This window comes from Echinops telfairi, unplaced genomic scaffold (assembly GCF_000313985.2).
Source record: "Echinops telfairi isolate 266 unplaced genomic scaffold, ASM31398v2 ScPeMD7_1713;HRSCAF=2227, whole genome shotgun sequence".
NCBI classification, from domain to species: Eukaryota; Metazoa; Chordata; class Mammalia; order Afrosoricida; family Tenrecidae; genus Echinops; species Echinops telfairi.
The window spans coordinates 21,612,218-21,621,048 of record NW_022105611.1 but is presented as its reverse complement, the minus strand read 5'-3'; the positions used below and the strand labels follow the sequence as shown (position 1 = coordinate 21,621,048).

Genomic DNA, 8,831 nt, shown 5'->3' with positions numbered 1-8,831 from the left:
TGAAGGGAGACATCGGACAGTGTAAGATATGACAAAATAATAACTTATAAGTTATCAAGGGTTCATGAGGGAGGGGGAAAATGAGGAGCTGATAACAAGGGCTCAAGTAGAAAGCAAACGTTTTGAGAATGATGAGGGCAGCAAACGTATAAATGTGCTTGACACATGGATGTACGTATGGATTGTGATAAAAGAGTTGGACAAGCCCCCAATAGAATGATAAAAAAAAAAAGAAAGCAGCAGTCAAGAGTTCAAACACTGTATTGCATTAGGCAAATCTGCTGCACAAAACCTTTTCAACTTGCTAAAGAATAAAGATGTCACTGAGGTCCAAGGTTTGCCTGACCTAAGCCACAGTATTGTCAATTGCCTCAATAAGCATGTGAAAGTTGAACAATGAATAAGTAAGACTGCTGAAGAATGAGTGCGTTGGACTTATGTTGTTGGCAAAGAATACTGGAAGTATCATGGGCTACCAGAAAAACTAAGAAGTCTGTCTTGAAAGAAGTATGGTTAAGAATGCTCCTTAGAAAGAAGGATGGCAAGACTGTGTCTTATATCCTTTGGACATGTTGTCAGGGGACACCAGTCCCTGGAAAAGGACACCATGTTGGTAAAGTAGTGGGCCGACAAAAAAGAGGAAGAAGATGGACAGATTGTGGTTGTGACTGCCTCACTGAGCTCAAACATAACAACAGTTGTGTGGACGGGGCAGGACAGGCAGTGTTTCCTTCTGTGTATACAGGGACGGTCTGAGTTGGAGCCAATTTGCTGGCCCCTAACCACCACTACCCACTTACAAACCAATAAGGTCCCCATTCCTAAGGATACTTTCACTACATTTAAAAAGAAAACAGCAGGAAGACAATGACTGGAAAGGGAACTAAAAGGCTGCTGGTGATGCTGTTTCTTGATGTATTGATGTAGGTGCAAGCTACACAAGCGTCTTGACTCTGGATTGTCATCAAGCTGTATCTTACAATCGTGCACTTTTATGTATGTATCTCTACTAAAAAGGAAAAGAAAAAAAAATCAAATCAATAACCACCAGGCAAAATTAGGAAAACAATTCATCAAAATTCAGGAGCACTTAATTGAACGCTTCAGGGCGACACAGATATTCCCCTTACTTTTAAAATAGAAACTATATGCAAGAGGACTTCAAAGGTTTGTGGGAAAATTCCATGATCCTTTAAATTCATTTTCCCATGAATTTTGTAAAGCTCCCTCAAATAGGGCATATCAGTTAAGTAACGATGCACAAAATCCTTGCATGCTCAACTAATATATCTACCCGTTTCTCCCCATTGACAAAGCCTTGGTGGTAGATGGTTGGAATACGCCTGATGGAGCTGGGAAAAAGAAAGCCTTAGAAGAGCAATGAATAGGCGGAAAGAGGGAACAGTTGAAAAGTAGAACTTTATCACCAGTGACATCTCAATTTCAGATATTAAAAGGGAAAAAAGGCCAATGACGATGGAAAGACAACATCAACTATAAAATAAACTACAGTTTCAAAATGTGAAAAAAAAACTGTTGAAATACAGTAATCTAATCTCGAGTACTCCAATTAGGGGATTGTATCTGCTTCATAAAGTCTTCATTTTAAAGATGAGAAGCCTGGGGCCCACATTGAATGGCCTTATTAAATTTAAGCCCAAAACAAACTCACTGGCATTGAGCCAATACTGACTCATAGCAACCTACTGGTCGGAGTAGATCTGCCCTGTGGGTTTCTGACATTGGAACTCTTTTACGTGAGTCTCGGTCTCATTTTTCTCCAGTGGAGCAGCTGATGACTTACTAGAATGGCTGGTTGCACAGTCAGCAGCCCAATGTGTCACCACTACGCCACCAGGGCTCCTCAACATTGAGCTCAGGCATCAGAAAATTGAGAACTACAACTAAAAAGTTGGTTTTCTGACTCGGTTTTCTTTCTACTACACTACCCAGATGCCTCTCTTAAACCCAAGGGAAGATTTACACATCAACTACTTTCATTTTCACTTTCATAATTCTTTACTTCAGTAACTCACTAAATAAATAAATAAATAGAAGTACCTTTTAAAAAGCAATTAAGATGAACACAATGTTTAGGGGGGAAAGTACCTCTTAAAAAGCAATTAAGGTGAGCACAGTGTTTAGAAAACTTATTATACATGTTTACTTTCCTTTTTCTCAAAAAACAATGAGACAAAGTTAGATCAGAGACATATTAATAATCTTCCATTCTCCTGAAAGACAACATTAACAGATTTTTTCCATGCTCCAAAAAACATAAGAGCACATAGTAAAGGTGACTTTTTTTTTTTTTTTTTGCTTTCTTTTAGGGGAACACTCAGATTTACAGTACACACAATTTAGTAGCTGCAATTTGATTTTTTTTCACTTAACAATTTCTCATGGACAGTCCCTGCAGGATCAAGGAACAACATTCTAATTCATACTTTCTAAAAGCTGCACACTAATAACCCAATGGTTTTAATCTAGCGTATTTTTATATTTTCCTACTGATGGACCCTAGACTACCATTACTCTGTGACCATTTTGAACAAAGCTGCACTGAATATCTTTGTGCATTTCTTTGTAAATGAAAGAAAACTCGTTTTGCACACACTTTCCTGGCTGCCCCATGCTTTGCTTTCTTCCTTTCCTGTGAGCTGTCTGGACAGCTCACAAAATGATCCTCGGGGCCCAGTGTGGTCACAGAGCACAAAGCAATTTGGAGAAGGTCAAGACCGGACGTGATAGTTACTGTTGGCAAATTAGAATTGCTCTGATTTGGCTGCCTCAGTCAGCCACCTGGACGTGCCACACCCTCCATACGAGTGCTCCCTGCTCTGGTCTCCGCTGCTGCTCCCAACCCAGTTGATGTGGCCAGTGAGAATTTGGGGAGTTAATGATACCTGTCACACTGCTGACCCAGCAAGTGCAGACAGGCCCATCAGCTACCAAACAATTAGGGAAGAAAACGAATGCATTATTGCTAAAAAGGAATTCAGTATGAGTGTGTTTGTGTGTCAACACCTGGTGTACATCTCTTTTACACCCAAGAAAGTACTTAGGAGATATACCAATCATTGGAAGTGATCATTCAAAAAGCTTTTGCATGTAAAATATTATAAGGGTACTTCACAATGTATGGGGATAAATGAGATGAAAAGATATTGGAATTTAACATTATTTTTCAAAAAAATAAGAAAAATTACTAACAGTAAGTGCAAAAAAAGAGAAAATGTTCTCAAATTGTGCTAGAGATGATACAACTCTTCTTGATATGATTGAGCTATTGAAGTGCATGTTATATATATAATATATGGATTATGTGCCAATAAAACTTAAAAATATGAAAAAACTCATCTAATTAAAAATTACTCATAAAATACTTCAGCAATATATAATATTTAAATATTAATACATCAAGGGGTCACGTTACTTGATTTTCTGTTAATAAACCACCCAACTCACTGCATCAAGTTGACGCCAGCTGATACAGACCATTCAGAACAGGGTAGAACTGCCCCTGTGGTTTCCGAAGCTGGGACTTGTTACGGAAGTAGAAAGCCAGACTTTTTCCCATAGGGCAGCTGGTGGCTTTGAACTGCTGCCCTTTCAGATCACAGTCCAACATATAACCCCTCCACCACCAGGGCCTGTTACTAAACCCCTAACTCACCCGTTATACTCTACCTCAACTGTTTTCTCTTTCCTTCTAACCAGGATTTGAGATCACAGTCGCTTTCCTCTACATGCTCCCATATTGCTTGTTCCTCTGTGCATGTAATTTCATCCCTCCTGGGGCAGAGGCTAGCTGCACACACGTTGTTTCCCTGGACTAAACTCCTGTAAGGCAGTACTGCTGCGCAACATCACTTGCACGTGTTGTTGACGGCCGTCACCCTGTCTGACTGCAAGTCTTACAAGCACCTGTGAGTGGGTTTGAAGCACCAAGCTTTAGGTCCCTAGTCCAGCACTCACTGCCGACACTCCTAAGGGATTCCTTCACACCCTTCAAGTCAATTCCAATTCATGGTGATCTCAGGTCCTGTAGAGTACAATTGCTCCATTTGGTGGTGGCGGTGAGGGCACCACTTGGCCACAATCTTTGTCACCAGGCCTTTCTTCTGCAGTGCTACTGGATAATTGGTTCTAACAGTCCACCTTTAGGTTAGGAGTCGAGTATAAAACAACAACACCACCCAAGGACCTTTCTCAGCCCCACCGCTGCTGAGTCAGTCTGATTTCCAGCCCACAGAAGGACACAGAACAGCTGCCTCTCAGCCTTTCCAAGGCTCTAAATCTCTAGGGGAGCAGACTGGCCCACCTTTCTCTTGTAAAGTGGCTGGTGGTTTTAAACTGAGAACTTTTATTAAGACATCTGACTGCTTTAATCATGGCACCACTAAGGCTCCTTGCTAGGCACCTTACCCCACCCCTCCCCCCAAAAAACAAAATAAAAACAAAACACTACCAATGAATGGGTCCCAACTCATATGACAGAAGGGAACTGCTCCTCAGAGTTGCTCTCAGACTCCATCTTCTGGGAGCAGACACTCATATTTCTCTCGTAGTGGCTGCAGCTGGTTGCTTTAAAGTTTTCATTTATCAGGCCAATATTGAACCCATACCAGGGTCCTGAAAACAAAAACACTCCCCCCCCCCACGCCCACCCCATTGTCCCTGAGTTGACTGTGGCCTGTACTGACCCTATATAGAATTTCTAGGGTTATACATTTTTATGGGAGCAGATAATCTCATCTTTCTTCCTCAGAGCAGTTGGTGGATTTGAACTACCAATCTTGTAGTGAGAAATCATAAGCTAAATAATCTTGTTTACTTGAAGGACAACAACTGGCAAATTCTTTTTCAGTGAGGGAGCCGGTAAAGCCAATGTGTTAACAAGAAAAAGTCCTCTAAAGTCATACATCTGGCATGAGTAGACAGCAGAAAATGTCATGTGGCTGTCCATTTTAGGGGACTGGCAAGCTGTGTTTACACATCCTAATTAAAATTAGGGCACCGAAGGAAAGAAGAGAGAAGGGAGGTTAGGTTCGGAGGTATGGATTCTAGTTTTCCTCCTCCAGTCAGAACCCAAATCTTCCCAGCCTGACGCCTAGAACCAAATTCCCTACCATTGAGTCAATTCTGAGTCACAGTGACCCTATAGGACAGAGCAGAAGCCATCCCTGTAGGTTTATAAAACTGCCAATCTTTACAGGAACAGAAAGCTTTGTCTTTCTCCCCCATAGTTTCGAACTCTGGTGAACTCTGCTCAGCTTGTGGTTAGCAGCCACCCTAAACCACCCGAGCTCCTATCCCAGAGCCTAGCAAGCTCTCTAAAATGACCTACCTATGCTTTTCCTGGGGTCATCTGCAGAATCTAAGCATTAAAAAGCAACTGGTCTTGTCTCCATCAATTGGCTCTGCTCTTGGACATTTATTTAACTTCTAATTGTGGTTACGTGGTTTCTCTAAACGAATCCTACTGCACCAGTCATTAATAAGAGAATTCCTATAACAGAAGGCTTAAAATCAACAGCAGCAGGGAACAAAGTCTTCAAAAATCCTCTAAATCACAATATCCAGTACTGTCCATTTGGATGAAATTCACCCCACTCCACCCCAACCTCCGCCAAACAATAGGACCTACCCAGGAAGGGCTGCTCTCAGGACCAGTATGTCAGTGACTGCTTTTCAGGAGAAAGCTCTCAGAACCTGGACATTGTAATCAATGCAACAGCTACTTCAGAGATGATCATCCAGCTGTGACTGGAGTAAAGAGTACCTTACCTAGCCCTCGCACCTCACTGCTACCCGTCCATTCTGACTCAGTGGCCCCGGAGGACAGTGCAGAACTGGTCCTGTGGGTTTCTGCAACTGTAAACCTTAAAAAAACATTTTTTTCTGCGACTGTAAATCTTTTTTTTTTTTTTGGCGACTGTAAATTTTTAGGGGAGTAGAAGGTCTCATCTTCCTCCCACAGAGGTAGAGAGTGGTTACTATAATCTAGGGCAGGGGTCCGCAAATTTCTTAAACACAGGGCCAGTTCACTGGCCCTCAGACCCGCTGGAGGGCCGGACTACAGTTTTTAAAAAAACTATAAACAAATTCCTATGCACACTGCACATATCTTATTTTGAAGTAGAAAAAAAAAAAGGAGGTGGGCGCAAAAACACCAGGCGAGCCGGATAAATGTCCTCAGCGGGCCGCAGTTTGAGGACCCCTGATCTATGAGGTCAAAAGAAATTTCCACTCTTACCCTCAATCCCAGAGTCAAGCATTTTAGAATAGACAAATCCCTAATTCAAACCTCCTTAGGCCTATCTGATTTCAGAGCTAAAATAACTCTTATCTCTTTCAATACAAAAATGAGGAAAATAAGACCTAGAACAAGAAAGAGGATTGTCAGCATTACCATGACTTAGCAACAAGTCTTTCAATCAGATTGCTTAACATCTCACTTAGGAGTTAGTCACCATTTCTAGAAATTGTCCCTGAGTGGTCACTTACACGCCTTCAAGACAAGCCCTCTTTCTCACCCTGCATTCCAATCTTCCACACACCTTCTACCCCACTTAACTCATATAACTGCTGACAAAAAAAGACCAACGAAGTGATTTGAAATGGTAAAACTTGTGAAAGCCAGAATATGTGAGGCAGAAATCTGTCCAAGAAAAGAAAAGTCAAATATGTCCCACTAAACAAATGACAGGAAAATGCTGCGGCTGTGCCGTTAAAGGCAGGCACCTTGCGAGGCCGGGACAAACGAGGCGGTGCTGGCAAGGTGAGCTCCAGCGCTCGCTGCTTTCATGGGACACGATTTCCCCTACGAAAGATGGGGCTGCCAAACGCCCTGTGTGTGTGTGTGTGTGTGTGTGTGTGTGTGTGTGTGTGTGTGACAGCACAGGGGAACAAGGACGAAGGACAGCCGCGGTACAAAACCTTCTTGAACCCTAACATTTCCTCTGCTATCCAGTTACCTGAAGTGGAGACTCAAGTCCACCCCACAGGAGGTGCCAAGAAAGACAGGCTTGTCATTTCTACTCCTGAGAAGTCAGCCACTGAAACCCCTCCGAGCACAGTTCTACTCTCGACCCTCTGAGTCACCTATTTATACACAAATCTATGCAGAGTAAATAAAAAGGAAAATGACTCCTTTATTAGCAAACATTTCCAATCTTACTATACCAAATGACAGTTGTAATCAAGAGCCTGCTGAGGAAGTTATTCACTTATTCCCAGTTTTGCCAAAATCTTCACAAAAACACTCGTTTGGCAACTGGTTTGAAAGCCTACTCCAATTAAGACGCACACAAAAATTAGGTCTTACTGCTTTATAGTCATACCTCGTTCACCACCAAAAAAGGTATTGCCTTGCTTAATCCTTTAGCTCACCGCATCTTCAGGCTATTTCCAGAGTTTGAATCCACCAGGCAATGGGAAACTTTGCTACCACTGAGAATACTCGGAGAATTGGCTCAGTGTTTTGAGCACTATCAGAATCATCAGAACAAATGTAGAAGCCAGAAGACAATTACTCAGAAGGGGGCAAATTTCATATGGATGCAAAATACCTATCACAGGTATTTAAGGCAAACTATTACATTACTTAACAACCACACATTACATACATTTTGACACTGGAGGAAATCCTTAGGATCACAGAATGCAAACTGCTTATTTTTACATTTGAGAAAACTCTTGCCCGTTGAGACTCAGCAGCTTGTCCCTGGTCGCACAGCTGGTTACCTAGAAATCCCAGCACAATAAACAAACATGTACTTAGCCACAGACCACCCTGCTGCCCTGCTCCTCACCTCTCTCTATCATCATCACCCAATCCAGGATGAGACAGGTGCAGTGGGGACAACCCAGAACACACCCAAGGATGGTGCTGAGACCCAGGACCTCTCTCTCTCAGCTGCCACTCTGTGCGTAGGAGCCATTGCTTAGCTCTGCTGCGCAAGAGGTCTGGGTAATCTACCTCGAAGCAGCCGCCAGCAACACCCTCTGGAAACTCACTCCACAATAAAAAAAAAAGTTTCTCAAACCTCCTGGCAGTAAATCCAGCCAGCTCAAGCCCTCTTTACTTCAGGGGGCTGAAAGATGGCTTTAAAGACTCTGGATCAGGGAAAAGAGCAGGCTGAGAGCCTGCTCAGGGGAAAGAAAAAAAAAGCTGACCTATGAAAAAGATCAGGAACCATGAGCAAGCACAGGAACCATCTTGGCTTACCTCCTGGCAGACAGCCTCCTTGAGCCTGGACAAATGGATCCCCAGCAGATAGTCTGCCCTGGAATGCGTGTCTACTCGGGGCAGAGGCAAGGGAACAAAAATGCGTGCTCAATCCCCCATCTCACCCACTGTTGGTCAGCTCTGCTTCATCCTGGGCAGCCCCAGCGTTCTGAAGATCAGACAGCGACCAGAAGGGAAGCCACGCAGCCCAGGTCAATGGAGTGAGTCAGAAGCTAAGCAGGAAGAGTCAGTGGGGCAGAAATGCTGGCCTCCTCTAGAAAGGCTGCCAAACCACACCCCCATTTGGTCAGCACTGGGAAGCCCTGCCCTACGAGGATTGTGGTCTCCAAACCAGGAAAGGTCCTTCCCTCAGGAGACTCCCTAATGCTCTCATTTCTAAGTGTCTCTCTCCTGCTCAAAACCCTTCGTGGTTAACTTCTGCCTGAAAGCATTACATCTAAATTCTTTGGCTTTAACTTGCCAAGACCTCCTTTCAGGTCTATTTCCCACTCTTCCCCACAGTGACACTCGGGACTAACGAACCAAGCCAGTCTTCCCACTTCTTGCTGCAAGAGCCAAGTCATCCTCATTGCCATGT

The 8,831-nt window shown here is 43.2% G+C and overlaps 1 protein-coding gene across 2 annotated transcripts in view; it reads right to left on the bottom strand.

Annotated features, from left to right (window-relative positions):
- The window catches only part of NUMA1 (nuclear mitotic apparatus protein 1), a 57,786-nt gene extending 49,378 nt beyond the window's left edge, over positions 1-8,408 (bottom strand). The window contains exon 1 of one of the 2 annotated variants that reach the window (XM_045293159.1): positions 8,234-8,408. The gene's annotated coding sequence lies outside the window, so the exon portion shown is untranslated. Of the gene's footprint in view, positions 1-7,817; positions 7,837-8,233 lie in introns of those variants that run through there. The other variant, XM_045293162.1, reaches the window with a different exon arrangement.
- Between the last annotated feature and the right edge of the window lie 423 nt (positions 8,409-8,831).